This window comes from Oryctolagus cuniculus, chromosome 1, assembly GCF_964237555.1.
Source record: "Oryctolagus cuniculus chromosome 1, mOryCun1.1, whole genome shotgun sequence".
NCBI classification, from domain to species: Eukaryota; Metazoa; Chordata; class Mammalia; order Lagomorpha; family Leporidae; genus Oryctolagus; species Oryctolagus cuniculus.
This window is the reverse complement of record NC_091432.1, coordinates 163,701,730-163,715,520: the sequence shown is the minus strand read 5'-3', so window position 1 is coordinate 163,715,520 and position 13,791 is coordinate 163,701,730. Positions and strand designations below refer to the sequence as shown.

Below are 13,791 nucleotides of genomic sequence, written 5' to 3'. Positions count from 1 at the left end.
ATATGTTTTTTAAAATATCTCTCCCAATGAATTTTGAATTCTTCAAGGATAGGGTCAAGGTTTAATGTTGAATTTAATAAATTAATGATTTGGGCAAGTGTTGTGGCATAGTAGGTTGAGCCTCCACCTGCAGCACTGGCATCCCATATAGGCAGGTGCTGGTTTGTGCCCTGGTTGCTCCTCTTCTGATCTAGCTCTGCCATGGCCTGGGAAAGCAACTGAAGATGCCTCAAGTACTTGGGCCCCTGCACCTGCGTGGGAGACCAAGAAGAAGCTCCTGGCTCTTGAGCAGCCCAGCTCTGACCCTTGTGGCCATCTAGGGAGTGAACCAGCAGTTGAAAGACCTCTCTGTCTCTCCCTCTGTCTGTAATTCTTCCTCTCAAGTAAATAAATAATTTTTTTAAAAAAATTAGTAAGTTGTTACTAAAGCCCTCATAATGATTTATGGTTTGAGTGACTGGAATTGTGGTACAATGAGTTATGTCACTGGTTTCAAGACTAGCATCTCATATAAGATGGCTGGTTGGAGTCCTAGTTATTCTGCTTCCCATCTAATTCCCTGCTAATGCACCTGGGAAGGCATCAGAACATGACCCAGGTACTTGGGCCTCTGTTATCCATGTGAGAGCCCCAGATAGAGTTATAGACTCCTAACTTTGGCCTAGCCTAGCTGGGTATTTGGATAGTGAATCAGTGGATGGTAGATCTCTCTCTCCACCTCTGTCTCTCTCTCTCCCTCTGCCTTTTTTTTTTTTGACAGGCAGAGTGGACAGTGAGAGAGAGAGAGACAGAGAGAAAGGTCTTCCTTTTGCTGTTGGTTCACCCTCCAATGGCCGCCGCGGCCGGAGCGCTGCGGCCGGCACACCGCGCTGATCTGATGGCAGGAGCCAGGAGCCAGGTGCTTTTCCTGGTCTCCCATGGGGTGCAGGGCCCAAGCACCTGGGCCATCCTCCACTGCACTCCCTGGCCACAGCAGAGAGCTGGCCTGGAAGAGGGACAACCGGGACAGAATCCGGTGCCCCAACCGGGACTAGAACCCGGTGTGCTGGTGCCACAAGGCGGAGGATTAGCCTAGTGAGCCGCGGCGCCTGCCCTCCCTCTGCCTTTCAAATGATGAATGAATGAACAACCATTTTAAAAGCTGATTTCTGGTTTGAGAACTCAGTCTACAAGCTACTAAAGTATTAACTGGGGGACAGTTGGGGATATATCTAGAACAGATAATCTGAAAAATGAAGGAACCAAGGCTGTCATCTGGAAGGACATCTTAGGACAAATTGTTCAGGAATCAAGTTTGAGTTTTTGCTGATCTTTCAATTCCCCCCTTTTTTAGCTTCCTCCTCTCAGGCAGGCTAAGCTGTTTAAAAAGGAAAACATTGTTAATGGGAACAAAAGGATCCCTAATGTCCTAGAAGTTATGAAAAGAAAAGGAATTCCAGGCTGATGGGGAAGATTCTTTTCAAGCAAGATGGAAGGAAGAAGTTTTGCCAGCAAGCTTAAGTCCCAATGCATGGGCAGCCTCTCCCTGCTGTGGGCCTGCCCTGCAGGAAAAGAATAAGCACAGGATCCACCAAAACGACGAGAATGGAGTGTGCTCACTAGTGACTAATGCCCTATTTGCTGTCACTGCAGAATGCTGCCCTTCACCACAGCAGTTCCCTTATAGCTATGGTGACTTACCTACAAAATAAAAACTCTCTTGAATCATCTGTGATAATTGTACTTTGGCCAGTTGAATCCTTTCCTTGACTGATCTATACAACACCCTTTAAGAAGGCTTCCTGCAGAAAAGGATTAGGAAGAATCATCAGGATGAAAAGGCAGACTCCAGACAGGTGAGCCAAACATTCTTTCCAGTTTTATATAAAGAACTCACATTTCCTTAGTGTGGGGAGACTGGGTATTGATACCAGCGCTAACAGCAAATTCACATTTTGTGTGGTTTCTAGATTTCCATGTGCACTGTTAGGCATACTGTGCATGGATCTATCCAGTGGGATGCTGATCCAGTTCTGGCTTCTGTGAACTGTTTGTGTTCTTCTGTTCCCAACTTCATATGTGGTGGCATCACTGTGATAGCACGAAAATGGCTACAGTCAGTGTATTTACACCATGGAAATTGCCAAACACTACAAATCAGCTGGGTTTTTAGACAGTCAGTTATTGCACGTTTACTAGCATATCATTGTATAGCTCTTTCTGTGTATCTCACTGACCACTGCAAGTATGGCAAATGCTCAGAGTCAGTTGATAAGAAAGCTTATAACTCTAAAGCAAAAAAACACACAATAAGCCTGTCTGAAAGCTCTGGCTCACTCGTATTTCCCCACTCACAGAAGCAGAGTTAACAGTACCCAGGTCTCTCCTGTCAGGCTCTTGAGTGCACAGGATAGGGAGAGACAAGATTTCCCAAGATTACATACTGCCTGGTGGGCTCTGGAGCTGCCATTGGGTGCCTAGATTTCAGAGCCAGGTGCTTATGACTTTGTTCAATGACTTGTCAACACAAGTAATTGGCCCAAGCTCCAGTGACTCCCGACAATGGAAGAAAATGCTTTGCAAATAGGAGTGGGAGGAAAAAACTTAAACTGGAAGCTTAATACCTGCCAGGTTTAATCCCTTCTTCTCTCCACTGACAGGGCTAATGAGTGGATTGCAAGATCTTACACCTCAACTCTGATGTTTTAAATACCTCTGATAATAATAGAAACACATTTAGATAGTGCTTTCTATATGTTGGCACACCTAATCCCCACATCAACGTGGGAGAGAGGCATTACCCGAGTTTTACAACTGTGGAAACAGACGCTTGCAGAGATCAAATGACGTATCTGAAACCACACAGCTGGTAACTGCGAGACCTTCCAAAGGAGAATCAGGGCGTTCTCCTCCATTCTCTCCTGACAGCTGGGGAGTCCAAATGGAATTTTTGCTTTAGTGCACCAAGCACAACTGTGAATCCAGGTAAACTGAGGCAAGTTTAGAGAGTAGTTGCTCCCTAACCCAAGCTTTACTGGACTGAGTCAGACCCAGGAATCTAAATGCTAAAGCCCTGAAACTCTAATAGTCACACTCATGCATACTTAAGTCCTTTTTCTAAAGACTTAGTTGTTTATTTGAACGGCAGAGTTACAGAGAGGCAGTGAGAGAGTGAGAGAGAGAGAGCACGAGTGAGCCTTCATGCACTGGTTCATTCCCCAAATGATTGCAACAGCCAGAGTTGAGCCAGGCAGTAGCTAGGAGCTTCTTTCGGGTCTCCCACATGGGTGTGAGTACTTGAGTCATCCTCTGTTGCTCTCCCAAGCACCCTAGCAGGGAGCTGGATCAGAAGTGGAGCAGCCAGGACTTTGAAATGGCGTCCATATGGGATGCTGGCACCACGGGTGGCAGCTTTACCCACTATGCCACAAGCCAACCCCATGCATACATACATTTCAATAACTGAAGTGTTAATCTATCTACACTTCCATTTTAGAAGTAATCAACACCTTAAAGGAGAAAACTAAAATTAAGAGATGGATTCTAATGCTCTGGGCAATTGATGGAAGAACATGTGGGCAATTACAGAGCTGGAATCTCAGCTCTGAGCTAGCTAACTCCAATTACAGAGACAGCTTAACTTCAAACATCATAACCTAGATGCAGTGGAAAGGAAGACCTCCTCCATTGGTTTGTTGGATCTACCTACATCTGCCTAGCCCATCTCAGCATCCTCATATCAGGAGACAAATTAATGGCCATAGAACTCACAGAAGAGAATATTCAGAGGCACTATTTTGTTCAGCACCATCATGAAACTATTCTTAGTATCCATAAATCAGTCTCATACATTTGCCATTTTTTTCTGCCCCTGCCTGCCTCAAACACACAATGACTGGAGAGACACAAGTTAGGATTTGGATGTGAGATGTGATACTCTAACTCCGCCCACTCTGTCCTTTCAAAATGGAACACAATTACTCCCATTAGTAACAGAGTGGATTGTGGTTTTCCTGTAGATAAATGCAATATGGTTTCACACCTTGCCCACTTTGAGTTACTAAGTAGGAACTCCCAAGAAGCATCTCCATTTAAGGAGAATGCAGGTGCTTTGATGCCATGCCAAGGGCTACATTTTCAAAAACTAGAGTTTTTATGGTAAATCAAGGAAGCAGAATCCTTGCCATTATCAAAAATATGTAGCTTGTAGCATAACAAAAACAGTGCACACTTGACATCAAAGAGGCCTCTTCCATCACAAACCTATTCAGGCATATAACCTAATCTAAAAGGATCTAAAGAGCTTGCTCACCACAGTTTGCTTGTTCTTCCAATGTTTTGCTGAGGCAGCATTTTTGGAAACCTGGAGTTAGGAGCTACCTTACAAGTTTCTTCTCTTCTATAAGAACTCCCCTAAAAATCTCCTGGAACATGCTGACTTAGAGCTAAATGAGATCTTCAAGTATGACAAGTAACACCCACTTAAAATTCTTTTTTTTTTTTTTTTTACAAGACAGAGTTAGACACAGAGAGAGAGACAGAGAGAAAGGTCTTCCTTTTTCCATTGGTTTACCCCTCCAAGTGGCCGCTATGGCCGGTGCGCTGTACTGATCTGAAGCCAGGAGCCAGGTGTTTCCTCCTGGTCTCCCATGCAGGTGCAGGGCTCAAGGACCTGGGCTATCCTCCACCACACTCTGGGGCCACAGTAGAGAGCTGGACTGGAAGAGGAGCAACAGGGACAGAATCCAGTGTCCCAAATGGGACTAGAACCTGGGGTGCCAGCAGGCAGAGGATTAGCCTAGTGAGCCGCAGGGCCGGCCCTAAAATTCTTAATTCCCAGGAGTTTCTTCCAGGTCTCCCACTCCTGTACAGCAGCCCAATGACTTGGGTTTGGGGCCTTTTTCTTAAATATCTGATAGCCTCTTGTGACATGGCAATTTCACAAGTGCTCCTCCACTTTGGGCACCTCAACCCAAGTAGGCCTAGCCATCTTTGTGGGGGGAGGGGTCCAAGAACAGGAAACTCTGGTGAGACTGGCAGTGGCTAGGGTGTCCTAGGCTCCACTTTGAGCTGGGGCAGCCCTCCAGCAACCAAGGTTTCAACGCCACATGTGGTCAGTGGGGGCCAAGCTGCACCCTGGGTGAAGCATTCAGGAGCCCATGGAGGCCATGCCTAGGTTGAAGGAGCCCTAGCACATCAACTCCTCAGGACCCACAAGGGTGGGCTGCTTAGTGCAGCCAGCTGCATGAGGGCCCCATGCACTAGAAAGTCAGGCTGGGCCTGGAGTCAGGCCTGGTGCATAGCCCTTTGGTGCCTTCTGTTGTGTCCCCCACCCCCCTCCAAGCCCCAGCCCCTGCTGGTAGAGCTGCAATCAGGCTCCAGCTTTGTCACAGCTCCCCCTCATTGCCACCTGCTGTGACATCTCTTAACACTCAGCCCTGCATGTGTGCAGTAGGATGGTATGCAACAAGACTCCCTCCATTTCCCCTTGCCTCTTACCTCTGTTCTTTTCTCCCAATACTGACATCACCGAAGGCTAGGTTCTCCCTGTCATGTGTTAGGATACCATGCTTTATAATTTTAGTGGTTTCCACAACTTCTCAAATATCCATGTGAGTACATTTTTTTAAAAGACAGAAATGCTCGAGAATTCCTGATTCTCTCAGAGCAGAAGGGCCTGCTATCCAGCTCATTGTATCTGAAGTGACCACGACAGGAAGAACTCACACCTGCTTTGTCATCACTGCAAGTTTAAATTTAGTTAGATTCATTATGCTACTTAAAAATATCAGGAAAGATTCTCTTTATTCTGATTTCAATCTAAATCACTATGGTACAAATCACAGGAGTACTGCTTGGTCTTCACCAGACTCATGGCTCGGAGAGCAATCTGTTTATGATATGGTATTTCACAGTCCAGCAATTGCATCATTAAGACAGGAAAAAAAGTAAAGTGCAAATATTTCCGTCAGCTTCTGTCATCTTCCACGAAGTGTTTATCCAGAGATAAGTCTTTCCAGTGGACATCTGAGAGGCGTTCAGATGTGCCTGAGAGTTGAAGCCTTGGAGATGCACCTGCAGGATTCTACAAAGGCAGAGCACAAGCAAGTTCATATACTGTTCGTCTATTTTGCTGAATGTGTGGAGGTCATGAAAGGATCTTAAGTCCAAAGATGAGAAGATCTGTAGATTTTCGGTAAGTTGTTGTGACTGTGTGAGAAGGACAAATTAAATGCATGTAGAGCAAAGGCCTTGAGCTCCAAGGCTTAATCTTGCCATTTTCCAAGTCATGATGAATTGATAAGTGCAGGAGCTCACAGTGTGGATGCTGATGAGGGGAGGGAAGAGTGTGGTGCTCACATGCCCTGGTCTTTCCTACCCATTTTCCTTGGGTAATGGACAGAGTCCTGGCAGCAAGACAAAGTCTATTTTTAATAGTGTGAGATGCTTGTAGCAAGATCCAGCTCATGTTTGTAAGGCAGATCAATCACATTTTCATCAATATGTCTACTGACTCTCTAGGTTGTGTCAGGGATGATTGTCAATGGTAGTATCAGTTACAAGAAAGTACAAATCTTGACTTGTGCAGCCTGCGTTCATTCTAGAGGGGAGAAAAGAAACCAATGCATTCATCCATTCATTGATACTAATAGTCTGGTAGGAATGATACTCACAGATTGTATGAGGAATCAAGCAGCTTATGAGACATTGAGCTGCAGCACCAGCTGAGACGGTGGTTCTTTAGGGGCATGGGTTTCTGCTTAAAATGTGGACCAGACAAACCTCACTGGCAGGAGAAATTTCAACAATATCTAGAAAGGCCGTACAGAACTGGTCATAGGCTGTGTCTAACAACTTGCAGCAGGAGCCTTTAGTGTGTAGTTTACAGTCTTCTGTGAACTCAGTGTGAACCTTTGGCATCTGCTGAGTGATCTTGGCCAGATTCTGCCCTTTCTTGCCAATGATGAAACGGTGAAGCCAGGAAGGGGCAGAGACAGAGGAGACCGTGAAGCTGTTGGCCTTGGCATACACTTCCGTCAGCGCCTGCCCCAACTTCTCAGGCTCACCGCGAAGAATCACCGTCTCGGAGACGCTGTCTGAGGGGGGATCTCAACAGAAACTCCGGTTCTCTCCAGGATCTCCTGCAGCGAGTTGCCCTTCAGGCCAATGACGTACTTTTGCTGCGACTTTTTCACCTCCACCACGATGGTCGTGGTCTTCTTTTTCTTTTCCTCATAAATCTTCCGGATGCGAGCCACAGCTTGAGCCAACTGCTCCTTCTCCCCAGTGAAGACAATCTCAGAGCGGTTGACGCTGGGTGGAGGGATGCTGATGCGCGTGCCCGTCTCCTGCATGATCTCGCCCACCAGTCTGTTGTAGGGCCCGGCAATGAAGGGGTGAAAGGCCTTTTCCACCTCCAGCCTCTCCACTGCGTGCTTGTCCTGCTCAGCAGAGATGAGCAGGACTTCATGGTGGGCCTTCTCAATGCCCTCTGGTGCCAGTGATCTTGATCTGATTGCTGGGGTCATCAGGGAGTGGGATCTGGATTTTGGTTACAGTTTTTAGCTCCAGGTCTTGCAATTTCTCTCCATTTTTGCCAGTAACAAAGCGATGGTGTTCTTTAGGGATGGTAACAGTTGCTGAGGCCCGGATCTGCAGTCTGGCGACAATGTCCTTTCGAGCTTTCATGACAGCGTCCAGCTTCCCCGAGACCATGATGGACAGGCCTTGGTCTTTGGCTAGAGAGAGCTCCAAGTGAGCGCCGGTCCTCTGCATGATCTCCAGGCAGATCTTGGCTTGCTCACCTTCCCCAAACTGGTTCATGTCCTTGTATTTCCTCTCCTCCAGGGGCACATGGAATACCTGAGTGATAACAGAGACCTTAATGGGCCAGATCTTGTTACTCCATGCTCCCGCAGGCTCCTGGGCACCATCCAAGCACGCTGCTTTCTCGGGAAGTGGAGGGAAGGCATCCTTGTAGGTTGGAGGGTCACTCTCCTCTTCTGAATTTAAAGTGGCAACTTTGATCTGCCGTGGAACCAGTCCACTTCGGTGTTCGGCAAAGCTCCCCTGGGTCAGAACTGCGACGGAGCTCATGGCTGGTCTCCTGCCAATGCACAGTCCAGGTCAGTGACAGCAAAATGGTCGGTAGCCAGGAAGTCTGTCCTGAGGCGCTGTCAGCCGGCCAGCTTTTGCTGTTCCACTCTTATTAGCGTGAGGAAACCAAGCTCATAAGGTAGGAACTGTGGCGAAACAGGGACAAGCCGCCATCTTGGTAAAGGAGGAGAGGCTACGCTACACAGTGTGGTATTTCTGAATGACAATCTTATCCATGGAGTCATGGTCGTCGAAGGTCACAAAAGCAAAGCCCCTCTTCTTGCCACTGTCTCGGTCAGTCGTGATCTCAATCACCTTGATTTTCCCGTACTGCTCAAAGTAATCGGAGGTGATGCTCTTCTGCTCTTCAGTGCAGAGTGGACAGTGAGAGAGAGAGAGAGACAGAGAGAAAGGTCTTCCTTTGCTGTTCCCTCCAATGGCTGCCGCAGCCACTGTGCTGCGGCCGGCGCACCGCGCTGATCTGAAGGCAGGAGCCGGGTGCTTCTCCTGGTCTCTCATGGGTTGCAGGGCCCAATGACTTGGGCCATCCTCCACTGCACTCCCTGGCCACAGCAGAGAGCTGGCCTGGAAGGGAGCAACCGGGACAGAATCCAGCGCCCCAACTGGGACTAGAACCTGGTGTGCCAGCGCCGCTAGGCGGAGGATTAGCCTATTGAGCTGCGGCGCCGGCTCAGTGCCTTCTTTAATGCCACCCACGAAGATCTTTTTCACAGTGAGGTGGGCACCTGGTCTTTGGGCATCTTCTCTCGACACAGCCCTCTTTGGTTCCACAACTCTTCCATCCACTTTGTGTGGCCTTGCGTTCATGGCCACACCCACCTCCTCCACGGTGGTGTAGGTGACAAACCCAAAGCCCCTGGAGTGCTTGGTGTTTGGGTCTCTCATTACCACGCAGTCCGTGAGCATGCCCCATTGCTCAAAATGGCTCCTCAGGCTCTCATCGGTCATTTCAAAGCTCAGCCCTCCGATGAAGAGCTTCCGCAGCTGCTCGGGCTCCTTGGGCGACTCTGACTTCGACATGACGGCGGTGGGAAGAGAGAACTCGAGGATGCTTCCTCGGCGGCATCCGCAGGCAGAAAGCCCAACATTTTCACTCCGGAGTTCATCTATGGCCCACTGTTCATTCAGGAGCATGTTGTTCAATCTCCATTTGTTTGTATATATTCTTGACATTTCTAAGTTGTTGATAACCAATTTCATTCCATTGTGCTATGAGAAAGTGCATGGTATGATTTTGATTTTTTTTGAAACTGCTGAGACTGGCTTTATGGCCTAGCATGTGGTCAATTATAGAGAAAGTTCCATGTACTGGTGAGAAGAATGTGTATTCTGCAGCTTTAGGATGCAATGCTGTGTTTATTAAATCTGTTACATCTAATTGGTCTAGTGTTGATTAGTTCTGTTGTTTCCTTGCTGGTTTTCTGTCTGGTTTATCTGTCCATTGATGAAAGTGGGGTATTGAAGTCCCCCATTACTACTATATTTGAGTCTATGTCTCCCTTTAGACCCATTAACATTTCTTTGAGGTATCCGGGTGCCCTGTGATTAGGTGCATATATGTTTATATTAGTCATTTCTTCCTGTTGAGATGATCCCTGATTCTTACAAATTGTACTTCTTTGTGTCTTTTAACTGTTTTCATGTTAAAGTTATTTTGTCAGATACCAGAATGGCTACGCTAGCTCTTTTTTGGTTTCTTTTAGCATGGAATAACTTTTTCCACCCTTTCACTTTCAGTCTTCAAGTATCTTTCTTGATGAGATACGCTTCTTGTAGGCAGGACATAGATGGTTTTCATTTTCTAATCCATTCAGCCAGTCTGTATTGAGATTTGAGGCCATTTTAATTCAAGGTGACCATTGATGAATAATGACTTTGCCTTGCTGTTTTTCCATGAATGCTGCTGTTTTTTACTTTGGGTATCCCTTGTACTTTTACTGAGGAATTTTCTGCCTTCACATTCTTTGGCAGTGATGACCATGTTTCTGTGTTTCTCTGTGTAGCACATCCTTAAGCATCTTTTGTAAGGTTGGACAAAATGATGATGAATTCTTTCAATATCTGTTTGTTGTAGAAGGTCTTTCTTTCCCCTCCTTTCATAAATGAGAGCTTTTCAGGGTATAGTATTCTGGGTTCACAGTTTTCTGTTCTTAAGACTCAAAATATTTCTTATCATTCTCTTCTAGCCTGTAGGGTTTCTGATGAGAAGTTTGCTGTGTGTCTGATGGGAAATATTTGGAATAAAATCTGGCGTTTCTCTCATGCACATTTTAGAATATTTTCTTTGTTTTTTATAGTGGAGAGTTTGACTACAGTGTTTCATGTGAAGGGTCTTTTCTGGTCATGTCTATTGGGTGTTCTATGTGCTTCTCATATTTGGATGTCCCTTTCTTTCTCCAAAGAGAGAAGTATTCTGTTATTATTTCATTAATAGGCTTTCTAATCCATTCTCTATTTCTAGGCATTCAGGAACTCCTAAGACCTGTATGTTGGATTATTTGATGGTATCCTGTAGCTCTCCAACAGTGTTCTTTAGTTTTCTGATTTCTTCTAATTGTGTTTGGTTTGATTGTGAAACATCCAGGGATTTGTCTTCTAGCTCAGATAGTCTTTCTGTTGCTTCACCTACTCTTGTTAAGACATTCTACTGTACTTGTTATTTGATCTATTGACTTCTTTTTTTTTCTAGTATTTCACTTTGGGTTCTCATTAAAATCTCAATTTCCTCTGATCACTTTTCATTTATATCATATATAGTATTCTTTAGATCCTGAATTTGATTCTGATTGCTTCTGAGTAATGCAATGATTAGTTTTTTGAAGTACATTTCTGATATTGCCTCAATCTCTTCATCTTAATATTCTAATGTTGAAATGTGGTAGTATTCCATTTGGGCTAAGATTGTCTTCCTTATTTTTGATTTTTGGATTTTGCCATGCTTTCTCAGCATTGGTAGATTTCTTTTCTCTCAGGTTTGCATCTGTGGTCTGTAGGACATGTAGCAGGCTCCCTTATGACTTTTCCCCCTCTCCTATTCTTGCTGGGCTACCAGTAAAGAGCAACTGACTCTGGAGCTAGGGCTGATCTGTTGTAAATACACCAAATACACTAAAGGCCACTTAAAGCAGAATCAAGGCCACCAATGCGATGGTGTCTGCAGTCATCCATGTGGAATGTGATTTGGGCTTGGGGAGAGTGATCACAGTGGAAGTGATGAAAGTTTTTTTTAAGGAAGAACTGAGAAGATTAAGTAGTACTTAGGATAAGAGGCAGAAACAAAGAGATGGCTCCAGATATTCTGGCCTGAATAACTCAGAAGCTGGAAAAGGCTATGGGAAACAGCAGGTCTAGTGGGTGATTGGGAATTGGTTTGGGTGTTTTAGGGGTGAGACCAAGTAGAGCTGCCAGGAGTAGGGAGGTGGACATGCTGGTAGGCAGTGCAGTGCAAGGGAGAGGCTTGTGCTGTGGGTATTCATTTGGGAGACATCAGTAGAAGCCTGGTATTTAAAGCCACAAGACTGACTGAGATCAACATGGGAGTGAGTTTGTAGGCAAAGAAAAGGAAAGCCATCACTTGAGGATAGAAACTAGGAAAAGGGAGACAAAGAGTGACTTAATTAATTATTCAAATTTGTATTTTGTGGTCATCCTTGGGTCTGTGAGTGGGAATACAATGTTTAACAGCTCAAAACACTAGTGGGCAATGGCGAAGGTGGTTCCCCAAGTCCCCCTTCAGAAGGAATGGACTTGTATAGGCATCAAAACATGATTGCCATACCTCTCTTCCCAAAATTTTTTGGTATTTATTTAACTGTTTTATTCCAAAGTAAATGAATGTAAATTCCATATTGGTTACCAAGACATATTGATCTGGATTATATAAATTATATAAATTACTGGGTTGTTGAGCCGATATTACTGTTGTATTTCTTAACACTAAAAATCTCAGGTATCCCCAGTGCACCTTGAACTCCAAACACTTACATGCTAAAATGAATAATCTAGTGAGACATTTAAGGCAAAGATGTGTCCAGTTTGTCTCCATGTAAGTAATACAAACCTAGGATTCAACATAGCTTAAGTGTTCAGTATTGGCTTTTACAATAAATCAATGCATGAATCATTTGGGAAGTTGATACATTAATTTTCTTCCTGTTACAGAGCAACATATTTACCATAACCTTTTTTTCAAGATAAAAATGTGTTAGTACATGTAAATATTTTAAGGATCTTGAGATGAGGATTTCATCTTGTATTATCTGGTGGTAAAGACCTAACATGCCTATTATTCTTTAATTAGAAATGTAAAGAAGATATGGACACCCAGAAGAGGAGGCCATTTGAAGACAGAGAGTCAAGTAACGAGACCATAAGACAAAGGAGCTGCAAACAATGAAAGTGAAAAGAATTAAAGAAACAGATTTCCACCCAGAGCCTCCATAGGGGATGTGATGCTGTTGACATTGGGATTTCAGACTTCCTTTCTCCAGACAGGTAAGAGAGCAAATTTCCATTGTTTGAAGCCATCACATGTGTGTTAAATACCTATAGAAAAACATTAATCAATATGGCAAGTAGGAAGTCTTTCCCTTGGTCTTTAGCAGTTTCCAGCATAAGGCTGTTGACCTACTATTTTGTAAAGTGTTAGGGCCAAACTATCCCACCGCCCATTAAGCCTAAAGCAGAAAACTATCCTCCTTGGCAGTAGCTACACACTGTCCTTATTTATGTTATTCTCCAATATTTTTATTTCTCAATGATACCGCTAAGTGTACCAAACATTCAGGTATATTGTTGGCCGTACAGTGAATACTAGAACATTATTTCATCAGCCAGGTGACGTCAAAGCTGAATGCAATGTTGGGCATTTTTACCAATTAGTAATACACAGGATGGCAGAAAGAGAAGAAACGGACATTAAGGGAAAATAAGGGAATCGGCAAGTTAAGGCTGTGCGGTTAATTTAACCGAAAATTTCAAAATATGTCTCTTGTCTACAACAAAGGAAGAAAAAGTCAAAGAATAGGACCTGTAAATATCCCAAGGAGCCCTTTTTGCTTTTTGGTTTTTGGCTCTGTTAACTCTGTATTTTATTAGCATAGAAATCATTTACATAAGGAATACAATCTCCATGCATTTCATATATACAAATTGAGAACACAGTGATTTTGCATCGTACCCCTCTGTTGACCTCACTCCCACCCTTCTTCCTGCTCCCTCCACAGAGCCCTCTTAACAAGACAGACGCCTGTTGAGCAGGGAAGGAGCACGCCCATCTTGCTGCCCCCCCAACGATAAAATAAAACTCCATTTCAAACGTAAAACCCATCAACAACTCCTTTAACCAAGTTTACTCTTAGTGCTATAAGAGCTAATCAAAAGCTTTTTACAAAAACTATACTTTATCAGCTGGTTATACAATTCTCTGGAAGTAGAGACCCACACACACTTGAAAGAGAGGATGTACACTTGTAAGCTTAATTTTTTTCTCACTTAGCACACACAACTACTTTACCGTATTATCCAGCTAGCTCTGTGGTCCAGCCCTACTCTCATCCTTTCTTGTCTCAGAATACATCTAAGGATCGAGATGGAAAAAAAAGAACGAGGGGTGATATATAAGACAATGAGAAGAACACGGTAACTGTTGTCACGTACAGCTACCACTAGGTAGTAGTGGACAGTAGGCAGCAG

The 13,791-nt window shown here is 44.6% G+C and overlaps 1 pseudogene; it reads right to left on the bottom strand.

Moving 5' to 3' along the window:
- Positions 1-5,767: 5,767 nt before the first annotated feature.
- On the bottom strand, positions 5,768-8,415 carry LOC138844172 (vigilin pseudogene; annotated as a pseudogene).
- Between the last annotated feature and the right edge of the window lie 5,376 nt (positions 8,416-13,791).